Raw genomic sequence first — 17,803 nt, forward strand, 5'->3', positions numbered from 1 at the left:
TGCCCTGCGCATGTGTAACAGTGAAAGGGGAAGACCTAGCTGCAAGGTTGGAAAATGCTGGCAGAATAGGTGGACCAATAATAAGTCTGTAAGGGTAGCCGTGGGGGGGGGGGGCGGTGTTATGTTTTTAAATGTGTTTCTAAAAGCTTTGCGTGGAAATTGCCTTGAGGTGAGCGGACAGACCTATCATCTCTCTAGTCCGTTCCATGACCCACTCCTCTCTCGTGGGAGATTTCTCTTGGCAAGCACCCAGCGGCTTTTAAATGCTCAACCGGCAGTCACATCTCTGCGGCAGTAGGTCCAAAAATGGGACAGATGATTTGAAAGCAGGAGAGAAATGGTGGGAAGTAAGGCAGCCCCTCTCAAGCGCGAGGAAGGAGAGAGGCTTCTCCTGGTGGCTCCGCCAAAGATGTTTCTTCCTGGAGGGCAGGTCCTTGTGTCCTCACGGAAAGAATTCAGAGACTAGACAGGAAGTCAAGAAAGAAAAGCGAGGATTTATATAAGCGATAGTTGGCTCTCAAGGGGAGAGAGGGCAGTCTTAGGTGAGTAGCTGCCCTGAGTTTCTTTGGCAAGCTGGTTAGGTGGCGTGTAGAAGTGAAGGGGCAGAATATTCATTGGGGAGGGGGGAGGTAGGGGGTCATAGTCCCTGATTTCACCCCAGCTGCACCTTCCAGAGGGGAGGAGGGATTTTTGTCCGCGTTTAGTCTTGATCTGAAGTGTCATGGCTTCAGTGCAGGATGGGAACTTCTTATCTGCAAGGCTAATTTTATTGTAATGACGGCCTAATGAACAAAAGGTTACATTTGGATGCCGGAGATTCCTGCCTTTTCCCAACTTTCTTTGTCGGCCTCCAGGACACTTATCATCCCAAAATGCGTGGTTTCCTGTCAGTCTGGAGGTTCCTGCTTTTCTTTGTCTGCCCAAGGACCCCTGCTGTTTCCAAGCTATGTGGTTTCCTGCTGTGTGGCCCCTGTCCCCCTTTCTCTGCTCATATCTAGCTACCTGCATGCTGTAACAGACTTAGCAACGGCAGAGAGTGAACTGTGACATGATCAGCTCTGTTGTTGAGAAGGCCCTGCATGGTGGGCATGCACTGGGGCGAGGAGGATGGACCTTTAGAAGGGGATGTGCGTTGACTAATAGCATGTTGACTTGCCCTGGGAAGGAGGTGAAACCCTGGCAAAGGCAGTTCTCTTCTGAAAAGGGTGATTCCCAGAGAGGGACTCAGCCACCAGCCACCTGGGGATCTGGGTGGCACACCACAACACCCACTCCAGTGTGTGACATTTTTTTTTTTTGAAATTTAAACTCTACTATGTTTCAACACCATTCTTATATTTATAAATTGAACGAGTCATTGTGTGGGCGAACAATTTTAAAGCAAAGAATTACTAGAGGATTTGTGGACAGTCTCTGTGGACTTGAAGAATAAATGCAGAAAAATAGGGTTGGGCTGTTTGAAAACCAGGTTACCTGGATTCACTTCCCAAGTCTGCATCTTTTGAATGGGGTCTCTTTCCTTTCTCCCATACCTACTCCGCAGTCTATGAGGCTCAGCCCAGACATTTAGGAATCTCCTTTGTGGGAAGTCGATTACTCTCAGTGCTCGGAGTGACCATTATCAGGGTTAAATCCACAGTGTGGCATAGTTTTTGAGGGGTTTTTAAATAATAAAGCATTACACGTGATAAATAGCAATGTATACTTTATGTAGTTTGCCAATTTTAATTATATCTATTGTACAGCACCTTAATAAATGAGTCCTTTCAAAGAAGGTTACAATATCTATATAGCATTACTTTACCCTGAAAAGAAAATTTTCCAATCTGTGATCTTCACTGATTTGTAGATATGCAAACAATAAAACTGTTATCTAAGACATTCACTACTGAAAGGACTTCAGTGCCTCTCTTTAGGCTGCAGAAAAAGTCCAAACTCTTTTTTTTTTTTTTAACATCTTTATAGTCCAAACTCTTATGCAGAGCTCATAAGGCTACCAGTCTCAGATTCAAGCAAGGGGCACCCATGCCCATGTCACTGGGCTTTAGAGAGTACCATATGGCCCTCCCTAGCTACACCAGTCTTTGGAGCGAGGGAGATATGTAGTCCTTGCTTCTGCGTCTCCCACCTTTCAGATCTTGCTTTACAATTTCTTGCCCAATGGTGACCTGTTTTCAGGAGCTAGGTAGGCTTGTAACATATGACCTGTAAATTTTCATTTATATTCTTCCCTAATGTTTCACAAATACTGAAGAGAGGACTACTTCTGCTTCATGAATAAACCCCTAATTTTCTCTTGAGCCCCATCTTTTTTCCAACCCTGTCTCTTCCCTTGTAACATGTACCTAGAACATAGTTTATGTAACTATTGACAGTTTCTTAAACAAATCATTGTTTCTTATCTTTCTATGTTTGCATTTCCCTCTGTGAGTGATTTTCTCTGCATAGACTGACTGCCCCAGGCCTCAAAACCTATTCTGCCTTGTCCATCAGGCCAATTTTCATTGAAGAGGCAGTTTAAATATTGCTCCTTGGTGAATCTTTTCTTAGTCCCTGTCTTCCGTTCACCCTCACCTGGGTTCACTTACATACTCGTTTTTCTCTATTCTCGATGGAAAATATTGACATTGATTTAAGTATATTCCAGTTAGTTGAGGGCAGGTACTATTTCTTAGACATCTTTCTAACAGCAGAGTCTATCACAGTACCTCATAAAAGAGTACACAAACACTTCAAAAACATCTGCTGATTGAACAGATATATAAACTATTCAGTAATGTGATGTTAGCATTTTTAGGATTAGAAAAAAATAGGTCAAATAAGTGTTATCATGTGTTATCAAGTGTTATCATGTTTGAATGTGAAATATGTCCTCTCTGTTATTTTAACAGTCTTAGGTTGAAGAGCATTTGGATTTTACATATACAATTTATATGCTTGAGTAGCTTCCGGGGCATAGAGAATTAAATTGCCAAATCCAGAGAGAGAAAATTTGTAGCAATGAATCAAAGAAAGGGTTAGTGTTTATTTCATTCTGTGAACAGAACGTAGAAACTAAGAGGTTCAGGGTTATTTATTAATTTAAAAATACACGATCTTCATTACTTTTCTAACAGTGTGAGGGATAAAGTACTAAGAGAGTGTTGCAAATAGAGTTTGGGGGAGATACCATCCAACTGGAATTGAATGATATTTATTTCATGGCTGCCAAAGATAATGCTTAAAACTTCGTATGTTTAGAGAGTGCTGTCTACATTTATTCTACAACCTTATATCATTTCCTTAGAGAAATTGTAAGCTTATTGCCCCAGACTTAGCTATTACAAAGTAAGTACACAGCGCTCTCGATCAATGTGGGCAATTCCCATGCTTAAATAGTTTATGTTCCTGGAAAAAAAAAAAAAAAAGATGCTTGCAGTAAAAATGGTGTCATTATGTTTCTTATACAAAAAAAAAAAGATGCAATAAAGGTATAATGCCAGTTTTTATATACATATAATTTCATCTCCTAAATTATAACTTATATAAAGGTTTTCTCAATTATATTTAAATTTAAGAAACAGGACAACACAGTAACAATCACCAATCACACACACCATATCCATATCAATCTATGATTCGAGCAATAGATATTGATTAAACAATGGTATGCTGTTCATTACTCCTATCTTCAGTTCACTATACAAAACATAAAGTGATGAAAACAAATCCATTAAAATCATGCATTTCAGAAGGACTTTAGTTTTTATATTTTCACTGGCACCTTTGAAGAATAAACCTTTGGTGAAACAGTGATACATGGCAATTTTTGAAATAGGAGACTGTTTAGCTAGCTGCCTTCCTTTACTTTCTATCATTTTATATTTTAAAGATGAAAACACCTATGACTTGAAGAGATTAGTAACTTGTCCAAATTCACAATAAGAAGCTTTAGATCCAGGAATTGAACCTAGCAGGCTGGCTTGAGACCTTGCACTTTGAACCACTATGATATATACACACTACAGATTTAATGTTTAAGTCATTGATAAAATGCAAAAAGATGCTCACGAGTAATGGTTAACAATCCAGGACTATAAAGTAAAATTCAGCATGTGCTTTGGAGGTGCAGAGATGTTCTGACTTTAAGGACTGAAGATGAAACAAATTTCAAGGTCCCTTAATTTGCTCCTTAATTTAAGTCAAAGTCTGTGGGTGAGATCAGAGTACAGGAAGCCAGTACTTACAGGCGGCGTTGCACCTTGCTTTCCCAATTTGTAAAACGTGAGATCATAATTGGATCTATTTCAATAGTGGGGGTATCAGATTAGCTAATCCATTTAAAGCACTTAAAACAGTATCAGGCTCATGAAGAGCACTTGGTAAATGAAGATGATGATGTTGTTATTATTACTATTATCATGCAGTGATGCTGATTTTTAGAGGTAGCACAGTTAAGTGATAAAAAACACAGAGGACTGGCATTTGTTTCTATGTTTTGCCCCTACTTGTGTGGAATTTTGAATGTCTTAGTTTCTCTGAACTTAAGTTTTCTCACCTGTAAATTGGAATAATGAAAGCAAGCCTGGCCACTTTTCAGAAAGGATATTAAAAAAAATAAAAATATTAAAAAGTAAAAAGAAGTAGGTGATATTAATTTTAATGATATTATTTAAACCATTATATCCAAAATATAATTACAACATGAAAAAATATAAACTATATAGAACATTATTAACACAATATTTTGTATTCTTTTTTCAAACTAAACCTTGAAAACCCAAGGTGTATTTTACAATTATAGCACATCTCAAGTCGGACTGGCCACATTTTAAGTTCTCAATAACCACAAGTGGGTAGTGGCTGGCCTATGGGACAGCGCGATATCATATATAATCCTCAATATAACCAGTGAGGTAGATATTATTGTTATCCTTATTTGCAAATGAGAATACTAAGGCTCACAGAGGTAAAGTAACTTGATTGAACAAATATGTAGCATCACCAGGTTTCAAATAAGGATTGCCTGGCTCCAAAGCCCATGTTCCTAATCCGCATACTGTCTTTCAAAGCTTTCTCCTCTATGTCGGCCTTATCTATCTCTAGTCTCTTCATTTTTAACTTACCATGGAAATCTTGCTGCTAGCAGGGAATGATGGACTTTGGAGGGAAAGTGGAGGGTGTGGCCAGGCCGAAGTTTGTAGCCCCCTGAAAGACATCACAAACATTATCTCAAGCATATAGTCTCATACCCTTGCTTTCGAATCATGATTTCAAATGTTTTTACCAAAGTCATACCAATGGCACAAGAGTAAACTGGTGTTCATAGGAAAACGAAGAGCAAAGCCAAATAACCTGCTGTGAAGAGGGAGTGAAATTTATTTAAAGTCTAATGATTTTTCTTCCCTTTTTTGTGGGTAGGAAAGGTTATGCTGCTCCATTGTAGCCATGTTTCTTTTAATGTAAAATTAATGTTTAAAATGGTTCAACATTGAGGAAAATGTGATTTTGAATACCCCTGCACACTTCCACATCTTCAGGTGTCTTCTTAACACAATTTGAGAAGCACACCTTCCAAATGGTCTAAATTTTATCTCTGAAACATTCAGATCTTCAAAAAGCTGCACATGCAGAAATCACTATTCTGGTGCTTCCTAAAATTACACTAGCTGGATTGTTCATGAGTCAGAAATAACTTTAGGAGCATCATTATTATATTTATTGTATTGTATTCCACTACAAAACATGATGCCTTCTTTTAACGAGAGAAAGGGGCATTTTTCTCAGGCTTCGTTATTCGGAAAACTTCCCGGTCTTATCTAACACTGAGACATTGCTATTAATTTCCTCTTTGCACTTGTCAAAAGTCACATTTTTGGCTCACTCCTAGAAACTACATGGGGCTTTATGGAATGTATTTGAGGAGTATGCTTGAAATTTTATTTTTCTTCAGCTTACTTTTTTTTTCAATTTTTAAATACATTTTTTAAGAGAAGTTTTAGGGTCACAGCAAAATTGAGCAGAAGATAAAAGATTTCCCATGTGCTCTCTTCTTCCACACACATACAACCTCCCCCATTACCAAAATCTCTCACCCAATGCTACATTTGTTACAAGCAATGAACCTACATTAGCATGCCATTATCAGCAAAAGTCCATAGTTTACATTAGGGTTCACTCTTGGTTTTGTACATTCTATGCGTTTGGACAAATGTATAGTGATATGTATCTACCATTATGGTATTATATAGAGTAGTTTCACCATACTAAAAATCTCTGTGCTCTCCATATTCCTTTTCTACAATATAAATTCCTTTGTTTTCTTTTTCCTTTTTATCATACGTATCATATGTAAAGTCACATTTAAATGAGGCAAGATATAAATAAGAAAGAAGCAATAATTTCAGTTATTATTCAGTCCCTGCAAGGGACTAGGTGGCCCTTGCAGTCTGACCACAAGTGTTTGATGAGTGGCTGTCATCAGAGCTTCTCTATGGCGGTTTTTCAGACAGGACCCTTTAGCAGGATCAACAGTTCTATAGTTTTTGTTTGTGCTTTTTCTAAGAATACAGACTACGTGACTGAATCCCAGGTCTGTCATGACTGCCTGCCTCCATTTTATTTTGCATCTCTGTTAGCCACACCAGGTCCATTGACTATGTTCTGTTCTTAGGGGATTTATCTTCTTTTTACTTTTACTTAGAGGATGTTATTTTATGTTTACAATAGTCACCTAACCTTTATAATAATATCCTAATTTCCTTTCTATATTGTAAGCTCTTTGGTGCCACCATCCATGCTGTTTTCACCTTGACATCTGTGCCTGTGCCTGTCAAGGGCCATGGCACACAGTTGGTGGTCAGTATTTTCAAAATGAGAGTAATTTGCCACTAAACAGAGTCTAGGAACTGTGTGATTTCCCAATTTGTGGGGTTCACAATGCCGCAAATACATAGTAAACACTCCATAAAGTGTCATTAAAGTAAATCTGGAAACTCACATCAAAACCTATGTATTAGTTTTATCATCTATTATTACTTGTATGGACTAGGATATAAGTATATCAGTATTTAAAGGATCTTGTGTATAGGTACTGCAATCACATTTGCCAATTCATGTCTAAATTGAATTAGAATAACTCCTGTAATTCCTCAACTAGACAGAAAACAACTAGAAAATTCTCAGTATTAATTTTTACAGTAAGGGGATTTTCTGATTTTATTAAAGGTTGAAAACCAAGGCTAGGCTGGCAAGTGCATCTGTCTAAAAATTTCAATAGCTTACATAATCACCACTTATCTGAAAGATTGTCTAGGATTCATTACATATTTTCAAAAGGTTTTTAAAAATGGAGGTGAATGTGACACATTTTACGATTCAAAAAAGAGTCTTTGAACCTTCAAAACAGATTTTTTTTCTCTTCCCTAGAAGCAAAGGGTTATTAATTTCCATTCTAAATTTTTCTTCCTTTTTTTAATACATAAAGGCAAAGCCCATTAACTATAAATTATCAGCCTCATTGACACGCTCTTATCCTGTTTACAAAGTTTGAAATCTCATTAATTTAAGATCTGATAGCAAAAACTGAAACTAACTTACATGGCAAATGCCAAAATCCATATTAATTTTATGTTCTTTAAAAAGCTCTGATAGCTAGTGGGAAGCAGCCGCATAGCACAGGGAGATCAGCTCTGTGCTTTGTGACCACCTAGAGGGGTGGGATAGGGAGGGTGGGAGGGAGGGAGACGCAAGAGGGAAGAGATATGGGGATATATGTATATGTATAACTGATTCACTTTGTTATAAAGCAGAAACTAACACACCCCTGTAAAGCAATTATACTCCAATAAAGATGTTAGGGAAAAAAAAACAGCTCTGTGACTTCTACTTAAAAAAAGAAATTAATAAACGTGTTAATGGGAATATTTCTGTGGAAGATAGTAAGATAATACTGAACAGAGCTCATTCTCATTCTTTCTTAAGTTGTCATTCTTTTGAATAACAATGTGAACGAGAAATTCAAGAGCAAATGCATTTATATATTTATATCTATGTATTTACATGTCACTTTTAACCAAATTATAGGTAATAATGGCCAGTCTTTTACAGAAAAAGAAATTACTTAATATCAAATTACATTCATTGAACCTTTCAAATGTCCCTTCCTAAGAGAAGCCTACATTGAACTCCAAATCTAAATTAGCTGCCCCTACTGTGTGTTTAACCTGTACTGTTCTTTTTCATAGCAATGATCGGATCTGTAATTATGGGCTTATTTGCTCAATTGCTGTTTATTATTGTCTGTCTTCCTCATGATATTATAAATTCTAATAGAGGCAAAGGCTAGTTTTTTTTTTCCCCCTGCTGAATCCCCAGTACCAGGAGGAGATGTACAGTGAATATTTATAAAATTAATCAATAAATAAGTAACTGATCTAAATGAGGCTGGAGTATTCATACATAGCCACCCAGATGTTTCTTTCTCTTAACATTTTCAATAAAGGCCTAGTCAATATGTTTGTACAGTGTTTGCAATGTAATGAATTAGGAAAGATTATGGTTGAAATTTCGAGAAATCTTCCTCTTTCTTCCCTCTCATTGGCAATCAATCCATTACAGATGTGTATATCTGGATGCAAAGAACTTATCAGTTCTTTCCTTCCCTACTCTAAAGTTCAAAGACCCATCAACAAATCCAGAATGATAGATTACTTTATATCAAGGGGGAAAAAAACTCATATTCTTTGTTCATATAATATCTTTTTAAAGGTATTACAATCAAATAATATTATTGAAAAGTTTTTTAAATTTATATATGTGCCAGGTGAGAAAAAAATACATGGAAAATTTTGGAAAAGTATTTTCTCAACATTTACTAATTTTAGTGATGTTAATGAAATAATTTTTTTGTGTCAATCATTGACATTCTATTATTTCATGAAATATGCTTTGGGAAATACTCACCGAAGTAACTATTTTTAATCAATTAGTCAACGCATGTTTATTAAGCATCAATATGTGCAAGAATAAGAAAATCAGGACGTCTGCCCTCCTAGACTTTTCTTTTCTGGGGACATAGAAAATAAATCAATAACCAAGTAAAATAAGTTTGATGTAAATCCTCTGAAGAAATTTAACAGGGTAATATAACAAAATAAGGAGAAGGGATGACCTCTTTCTGACAGGGAGTTAGGGGAAGACATCTCTGAGAAGGGGATATTAAAGCTGAAATCTGAAGTTCAAGAAGAATCCAGCTCTGGAAAGAGCCAGGAAAGACCAGGACAGACATGGTGAATGGAAAGTGAAAAGTTCTTTAGATAGGAACCATGTTATATTTGAGGAGCTGGAGAATCCAGGTGTCTGTACTATATATATTAAATGCCATCAGAGTACTAGATGCCATTGAAGAGAAAGATGGGCAGTTCATAAACAGCCTTACAGACCCATGGTGAGTGATTTGTTCTTTATTCTGTGGAAATGCACCAAAGGATTCTAAGCCTCATGATAATATTATCTGATTCACATTTATGAAGGATGTTCTGCCTGCTTGCTGTCAGGAGAATGGAAGGGAGAGGGACAAGAATAGAAAAAGAGAGAAGACTTTCAAGGTTATTAAAGTTGTCAATTAAGAGATAAAAATGGTTTGAACTCGGATGGTGACAATGGAGAGGGGCAAGAGTAAATGAATCAAAATGCAGTTTGGAGGAAGAGCACGGTGGGTTTCATGTGGAGTCTGATGGAATAAAGAGCCTAGTGTGACGCCTGAGGTTTCTGGGTTTGAGTCATTGGTTGGATAGTGATGTCATTTACTGTGTTAGTGAAAAGTAAAGAAGAAATAGGTTCAGTGAAGAAAATCAGTGAATTCTTGTACGTTAAGTTCGAGATGCCTTTTAGACATTGTAGAGATGTCTGGTAGGTAGTAAATGAGTCAGAATACAGAAAAAATGTTGACTTGAGGTATACATTTCTAAGTCATTAAAATATAACTTATATGACACCAACTATCTGTGACACATATAGCATTAGGAAAAATTGTGAAAGGTTTTGAAAACAAATAGACCAAGATTACTGGGTGTAATCAATGGAAAACTATGTCTCATCTTTAGCACAACCTTCTGGGTTATTTGACTTTACAGGAATTGGTCTTTCATTGTCTTTGAGCTGTTGTGCAACTATGTAAGTTGTAGATAACTGAAATGATAAATGAAATGATTCTTGTCTGGAGATATGCAAATAAATTTTATCTGGTGAAGGGACAGTTGAGTCTCCCATCCACAAAGCCAGTTTTGCATATGTTTATAAATTTTGGTCCACCTCCAGCTACTCCCTTCAGATAACCCATTATCTTCTTCATGATTCCTATTCTTTGAAATAGTCTTGCTTATTTAATGGTTTAATTATGCATTCCCTGCCTTGTCTAACAGAAGGTGAGGTTCAGAAAGGCAGAGTCGTTACCTGTCTTTAGTTCATCACTACATCCCAAGCAGCTAGAAAATGCCTGCTATTAAAATAAAGGCTAATAAATCTTTTTTATATAAGTGAGTAATAACATTTTTGCTACCTCTTGGAAAACAATCTGCAAAGAAAAAGAAGAGAGCATCATCTAGTTGTTATGCACATGGACCCACAGTTTCTGTCCCCTGATAATATATGTAACTTTCTGCAAGTTAATGATGTACCTTAGTTTTCTCATTAGAGAAATGGTGATAATAACTGTACCTACCTCTTAAGATTGTTATAACAATTAAATGAGTTGCAGCTTGTTAAATACTTAGAAAAGTATATACCTTGTATTTAGTAGGTATTACATGTGTTTTTTGGACAAATAACAACAGAGTAGATAACTCAAGTTATAATTTAAAGATTCAAGATTTTTTCCCCAGGTTTACTTCTTTCCTATTTACTGACAAGTTCTTTCAATAAAGAAGTATGCAATTGGATGAAAGCATTTAGTAAATTGTTTTCTATTTTAATTTTCTCTTTGTTTATCATATTCACAGCTGCCATTTTCAAGGCTATTCTAAAGTGCAGTGTTTGGTGGGGTGATGAGGGTGGGGGAATGCATCCTTCAGCTGCAAATTATTTGGGTTCTAAATTATTCATAATGTTTATTGCTCAACCATCATTTATTAAGTAGCTGGTACCTGCATTTAATTTTTTCTGTAGATGGAGTGTTCCCTTCCCTTCCCTTCCCTTTCAACTGGGAGAGGGCTTCTTCTTAGGATTTCATTTTAGCTTGTCATTCTCTGAAGGGTATTTTAAATCCTCTCTCTGCACATTGTATTTTCCCAAAGAAGTTTGCACTGGAGTAATTTAGATTTTGCAGTATCGTGAACATGCTTGTCCAAATCCTTTATCATGACGTTTCAAGTCTTGGGAAGCTGCACTCAAAAACATAGCCATTTGAGAAGATGCGAACATCTTTAATGAATCGATAACTTCTTCCTCTTTTTCCCATAGTTATGTTGTCTCTTCTGGGTTAATATAAAAAGAAAAGTTAGCCTAGGGCAGGCGCTGCGCAAAAAAGCTAAATTCAAAACCTCAGCCTTACTTTAAAACCTCTTCAGATTTTGTTCTTTCTCTACCTTTCTAATCATCTCTGATTACTTTCCCCATGCACCTGGTGTTTTAGTCTTATTGACTTATAAGCTATCCTCCGCAACCCTGATTCCTTTTCTTGTCTCTAGCTCTTTGCTCAAGCTGCTCCCTTCTGCCTAGAATATTCTTTGCCACCATGTAAACCTAATAAAAAATTTTATTTGAAGCCCACTCAAATTTCACACTCTCCAGGATGCCTCCCAGATACACCCAGGGTTTTTATATGCCTTTCTTTCTCCTCCAGTATGTTTGTAACTCCATCAGAGCACTTATTACGATCTGCCTGGAATCAAATTTTCTCCATTTATTTCTCTGTGATTATTCATTTAATTGTAAGCTCCTGAAGCTCAATTTAATTTTTAGTCATTATGGACTACAGGGACCTGTAGAATGTGTTGCCAGGGTGAGTTTTAACTGCATGCGTGCTAAAAGAATCATTCTGCACTGCCCATGGAATCTAAAGTTGTGCTGAAATCTAAAGTTGAGGCTGCATGCAGATTTTGCGTATATCCCTAACATGTTCCTTCATCTGTAAAATAAGAATGAAATCAGCTTCTTTACAGAACTGTTGTGGAGATTAAATAAGATAATATTGTGAAAATGGTATGTAAACCATGAAGAGCAATATAAGTACCGATTCTGTGATCTCCTCTCTTCTTTCTTTTCAGGCATTTTCTCTCTGTCCTGTGCTTTCTGAGTAGCATTTCACATGCCAAACTTTTTCTTCCCTTCATACACCCTCATTGAGCAACTTTGCCTGGTCTGTTTCTTAATTTAGTAATGCATATCTTCATTTCTAACTTATATATATTTAACATTTAGAAATTCAGTGATACTACTGCTCATACTTGCTTCTTTTAATCAATGTAACACCAGTGTAATGATAAGGGGAGTTGTGTAATGGTTACATACGATAGTGATCAGAACAGTGGAGAGGTGCTTACAGGGCAGCGGGTATATGCTGGTGATAGCTACAGAAAGCTGAGTTTTTCTAGTCCAGGTCTTGAAGACATAGGTTGTGATTTTAAGAAGAGAAAGATATTAAGCATACATAAATACTGATGAGATTAGAATATATAAAGATTAGTGCATTTTTCATTTTACTATTTTTAGCACTGCTCCAAAAAAAAAAATACAGGCAGAGAAAGAAGAATAATAAAATGTAGATTAGTTTCTTCCTTGCTTATTATATAATTTAGCAAAAAAACAAAACAAATCACACAAGCAAATATATATATGTAATATATAGCTGGGCAATGATGAGGAGATTAGAAATAAATTGTTAAAAAGGATGATGGTTAAGAGTAGATTGTAGTTCTCCAGGCTAGGCTTGTTTCCTTTCACGTTCTCTTAGCTTTCACTGAGACCAAAGGCATCTTGCTCTTTTGAATATCACAGAGTACTTGTGGTGTTTCACAGATCGTAGCTCTATCTGGTTCCCATTACCCCATTTTCATGGAAACCTGAAATCTCATACTGCTCTTGTCTGAACTCTTTTCCAGGGAAGCTTGTCATTATCCTCAGTTGTTGGATATCAACTGCCAGGCTCTTGTTTAATACTGCCTCCAAGCCCCACCTCTTTCTTCCTCCTTGTTCTCCTAGATGCTAGCTCTCTTTTAGTTTTTCTCTGTCTCAGATTGTTCAAATAATCATCCTGCTTAATACCTAAATGTTATAATATTTTTACATACAATGCCATATTACCCAAACACCTCCTTGTAATCATTGCCCAAATCTCAACTGTGCATCTGCAAATATCCAGGAAGAATATGAGACTTCATAATTCAACAGAATCTCTGATTCAGTTGGTTTCACCTGCTGTGGAAGAAATGCACTGGGGTTTAGGATCTACATTCTTAGCAGATTTTGCAAATTAAATAAATTCTCCTTTATAAATTTCCCCAACCATACTTCCATTGTCATATCCTGGTTCTTGTGTGAGTTATGAATATTCAATATATTGTCTCAATGTACAGGCTATTAGCAAAGTGAAATTAAGATTACTTTACTGAGGCAATGAGATAGCAATAAAGGAGCCCCAGATATTTACTTTGGTGCCAACAAAGCGCTGTTGAAGCAGTGGCCTCTAGCAATATTTATATATTTTTGTAAAGCAACACTCACTGAACCATCTAAGAAGTTGCTGAGTTGAAGATCTGCAGCAAATTTTGGCATCAAACTTTTCATTTCTGCACATATATTCTTCCCACTGACTCCAAGATGTCACTGAGAAAAAGGGATAAACAACTTTTTATTTTTTCCTTTTAGAATTGTTAATAATTGGATCAAAAATCAGATATTGAGGCAGTTACCAAGTATTTGTCATTCTAAGGTGTATGTCTTTAGAGACTGATTATCAAGAGGTAAATTGATAAAAGCAAAATCTAACTACATTTATGAAATCTATACTATGGAGCAGAGCAGAGAGAACTAAAACTCACTGACAGTTTTATCAAGTGATAGTGTTGCTTCAGAGGTCTTGTAGAGAATGAATCAAGACAAAATACTTCTGGAGAAGAAATAAGTTCTACCAAATTAAAAGCAAAAATATTTGTATTGTCAGGCAATATTAAACTATCTTGGTCTATATTGTCCGAAAGCATATTATATTGAATCTCTGTCTATTATATTACTCAGCATATTGCTCCCACAATAAATAAGGTGTCATCCGTAATTATAAGAAATTCTCAGTGGGATGAATTCTTTTGTGAAACCCTTCAATGCTCTTTGATACCACGAAAAAAGTTGGACTTTTGTCCTGTAAATCTTTTAAGAGATGTTGGGATGTCTTAGAGATACTGCAGAATTAATCCAGAGATGAAAATTGTTGGGAAAGGCAGTCCTTGTGCATGTAGTCTTTTCACCCCCACTCAGCCGCATGAAAATGGTTATTGGGCTTGGAGCACTATCTTACCTAGAGATAAAGATCCTCCACATCCTGTGCCAAGCTCATCACCTAGTCTTTTCTTGAAGCATGTGAGTCATAGGGCACAATCCCACTGCAGGGTGGGAATGGGGTACATGCAGGCCTCGGAGAGAGAACCTTTTGGCCACTGGAGAACACCACCAGCTATTGAAGCTGATCTTGTTTTGTCTCTTCTCCATGTAAGTAAATCATTATTCCATCCAGTGCTTGACTGTATTGTTTTCTTCTTGGCCACTCCGATAGCAAGATGCAGTGGGTAGAAGTATTCGGACTTCTCTCCCTGGTGGCTGGAATTGTGATGATCTTTCCTATCCTCTGTGTAGTTGAAGTCCTCCCCTGGGGTTGGCAACCCGTGCGTGGTAATCTGCTCTTACAAAAACCACCATGACTTTTCAAGTACATATGTCCTATGAAGGAGAAAGAACTGGACTCTGTTTACCTATTTTCATAAACGATACCTGTTGAGATAAGAATGACGTCTGCTGAAAATGAAATAATAAAAAGAGAAAAACGTGGTATTTTTTCTTTTAATAAAACCTCATACAGATCTTTTTTCATTGCCCCAAATTTTGCTCTTATCCTTATGTCAAAGGACGGACTTGATAGACGGTGAAAATGAAACATGAAAATGTTTTCTTATTCTGCAGTCATGAGTATAAAGTATCTTCTCTGAGATAAAGTATCTTCTCTGAGAGAAGCAGTTATTCAAAGTTAGTGTTTTAATACCAACAAACTGTGTATCATGCATCTCATTTTGGCCTAAAATGTTTCTTTATGCAAAGAAATCATTATATAACTGCATCTCCTTTTTTTTTTTAACACTGTGGTTTTTATACAGCTAAGTTTACCATTTACTAGATTAGTCAATGACAAATACTCAGTGTTTATGCTTTTTTGACTTTCTCTGGCATTTGAAATATAAACTCTGTTTCTCTATCTCAACTTCATTAATTCAGACTCTTATTATCTTCTGTCTGAAATATTTTTCCTCAGTAAATTTTGGAAACATTATAACATAATTATCAAGAGTTAAACCCTGAAGTCAGTTTTTTTTTTTTTTTTTTTTTTGTCACTTGCTACAGAGGTTATTAACCTTTATATGAACCACTTTTACTCATACATAAAATTAGAGGATTTTGCTTCTCCTCTCCCTTTCCTGGTAGTAAGATGTTCCATATTCCAAATTAGTCAGATTATTCTTTCTTTCATTAACTATAACATATGTATTTTAACTTTGAACCTTATTTACATAATATCTTATAAAATATTTTTGAAATCACTAGGTAATTTGAAATACTGTAATTGTAGAAAACGTGAATACTTTGTGCTTATGATTCATGCTAAAATATAACAAAATTAATGATTTTGAGACAGTTGGATTATATAACAAAATAGTATATTTGCATCAAATAAAAAATGTAATAATATAATTATAAAATTCAAAATACATGTGAGTATATATTCACACACAAACACAGTCAAGCTTTGAGATCTTGTGCTAGTTTTTTAAATTCTCTGTGCCTCAGTCTTACTCTTTATAAAATGTGTTATTAGTAGAACCTACCACATACTTCTCTCTTGTGAGTTAAATGAAGGAATGCAAGTAAAATGCTTTAAAGATTGAATAACATATAGTGAGGAAACATTATTTATTATTATTATGTGAGTTTTTCTCTCCTGATTCTCAGTGTGGCGTACTATATGCCTCAATGATAACCATATCTGCAAGGAAAAGCAGAACTTTAGAGGGTGGCTAAATGTCATCTTATTGAAACAAGCATTGAAGGACTGTTCTGTAGAAGAATTTTAAGTATGATACCATTTCTCCAAACTTATTACAGTTAGCTTACTTTGCATTACTTATTACTACTACTATTATTATTATTGTCAAACCAGAGAAATATATCTATTTTGAGGTTTGATCTTTCAGCTATTAAACCAAGAGAAGATTATCTAACATATTAATGTTACATTGGAAGTTCTTGTTATTTGCTTACATTTATATTTTAAACTTAATTTTTTATAAAATTTTAAGAGGTATAAATTTAAAGAATTTAAATTTGCAGATATTTAAAAGACTTTATGCTTATGGAACTTTAAATCAACACTGAATATCTCTGATATACTTTTTTATTGTTATTAAATGAAATCCATAATTGAGTTTGAGAAACACTGGCATTGACGGCAAATATAAGGAAAGGGAAATGAGGCATCATCAAGAAGTGGAGGAACGGAGGATGACTGCAAAGTACTTTGGGGAGCGTCTGTTGTGGGCATGGAGATTCACCACCTAGATCCTCATTCAAGAGAATTCTTGTTGCCTCTGCTTCTGGGAGTGCTGTCAGTGGACAGCATTCAGCTCTCAGCCTCTCCAGGGATTGCTGCCTTGCCCAAGCTCATGCCCTTCCATGCATGGCCAACATCCAATGACTGATCAAGATGGAAGTATATTAACCTGGCTCTTTCTGCCACCCATGCGACAACGTTGATGGGGCCATTGCAGCTCCAGATTCCCTGTGGAGTCCACTGAAATAGTCAAGCCTGCATCTCAACTGCACCCTCTACCTAGTGCTGCTTCCTTCCACTCCCTTCCATATATATTGATCCCAAAGACAATCCCTAATAAATATCGTGAACCCTAAACTCCATTTAAGGTTTGCTTCCTAAAGTAGCCATACTGCAGTAGCGTCCATTTCAAATTTTTCATTTTATGAATGAAGTTTTTCTCTATCATATATTGGGAATTGAGCTGCGATTGATTTTCATTTTACTTTCTCTCATTCAATCTGTTCACCTTTTTAGAAGTGGTACCAATGAGACACTAGAAAGTCTATGAAAGAAAGGAATCCAGTGATTAATTCTTAAACTGAATAAATTCTCTCTGGACATATAATAATTGATTAAAACCATTCCTCAATGAGTAGAGTCTGAGTGAGATGTTCAGAAGCTCAAGGTATCCAAAATAAAGAAAAACTATATTAAAAAGAACAAAACTTATCACCCCCAAAGTTGCTAAGATGTGATATGAAGTATAAATACACCACAAAGTCTTGCTATAGCACAAGAAATACTTGTGAAGTAGATCATTAATGAAGTTCTTTCTGTTAAGATCTTTCTTTGCACATGTGTTTACACAAAGAAAAAGAGAGAAGGAGAGAGATCTTGCAGAAGTTTCTCTCTTTAAAACTCTCAAACCATTTATCCACGGGGCACTCCACTAACATGTTCTCTTTTTTTCTTATTTGCTCTCTTAATAATTGATCTGTGTTTAGTTGCTTTTGGAACTGATGTACTCAGGCA

This window comes from Balaenoptera musculus, chromosome 8, assembly GCF_009873245.2.
Source record: "Balaenoptera musculus isolate JJ_BM4_2016_0621 chromosome 8, mBalMus1.pri.v3, whole genome shotgun sequence".
Classification (NCBI taxonomy): Eukaryota; Metazoa; Chordata; class Mammalia; order Artiodactyla; family Balaenopteridae; genus Balaenoptera; species Balaenoptera musculus.